We start from the raw sequence: 1,327 nt of genomic DNA on the forward strand, positions 1-1,327 counted from the left end.
CCCGGCGGTGCGGCCTCTGCATCCCCTGCTGTGCGCGCCCCGCCCTGCCCCGGCCCCTGACCCCCGGCCCTCTCTCCCTGGCCCTGTGCTGGCCCCCTCCCACCCTCGACCCTTGGCCCACTCCCCTTCAATCCACTGTCCATTCCGCCAGCTCTTCCTTAGCACGGGAAGGTCCCACACGGAGAGACTTAGTAATACCTGTGCGAGGACCCCCGGGAGGACAGGGGCGGGAAGGAAGCCGATTGGGGTGAAGCGGTGGCCTCACCGGTTGGGAGCTGCTGCTCAGCACCGGGAGGACGCCCGCACCCCCCTTGTCCCTGTTCGCTGCAGGGCAGCAGTCTCACTTGCAGGCACTCGGTAAAGCGCCCTTTGGGGCCTGGGCCACATGCCAGCTCCCACGAAGTTCTCAGAATGCCCCTGCTGAGAGCGCCCTCAAGTGCCACCACACTGCTGGTGGTGCCCCTGGTTCAGCAGGAAGGCGTTATGCTCTCTGCTTGTTCCTAGGGACTTGGGTTCGGTGACCGCAGTAGACTGTGGCCACAGCCCATTGTCTCCTCTTTCTTGGGTAACTCCCTTAGCAATCCTCCCCTCCCCACTGTGCTGGACAAATAGCCATTTGATGAACACCTGGCTGAGTGTCCAGTATGACAGTGTCAGTGGGGTCCCCTTTCCATCTGCTGGCAATAAGCCATAGCGTGAAGAGAGCTGCCGGCTAGAGAAGATACAGCAAAGAGGTTCATGCCATGGTTAAGAGCATGGAGCTGGGCACAGAGTGCCTGGGCTTGAGTACTGATTCTGCTCCTCAGAAGCTGTGTGACCTTGGGCAAATTACGTACCCTCTCTGTGCCTCAACGTTTCTCATCTGTAAAATGGTGGAGAGTAATAGTGCCTGTGTCATAGGGTTGCTCTGAGTATCAGAGGAATTATAACATGCGAAGTGTTTAAGACATACATTCTAAGTAAATTTCTAGCTCTGATTATTTCTATCTCCCCACGGACTGATGAAATTAGGTGGCTTTTCTATAGCCATTAGTTGTGACAGAAGGTCAGGAATGAACAAGGTCATTGGAGCTCCCATTCTTATCACCTGTACTTCGTATCAGGCCATTCCGCTGCTCACTCGGTCACTAAAACTGCACCAGCTGTCCTCACTTCCACTCCCCTGCTTCAGCTCAAGCCCTTCCACTGCCCTGTCCACCTCTCTGCTCCCAGATGCCACCCATCCTTCAAGGTCCATCCTAAACCCCTCTCCTCTGGGAGGCCCCCCTGCCATTCTAGTCCTCACTGATAAAGTCTGCTGTGAATTCCAGGGGACTTAAAAAGAGGA

This window comes from Galeopterus variegatus, unplaced genomic scaffold, assembly GCF_000696425.1.
Source record: "Galeopterus variegatus unplaced genomic scaffold, G_variegatus-3.0.2 Scaffold1451, whole genome shotgun sequence".
NCBI lineage: Eukaryota > Metazoa > Chordata > Mammalia > Dermoptera > Cynocephalidae > Galeopterus > Galeopterus variegatus.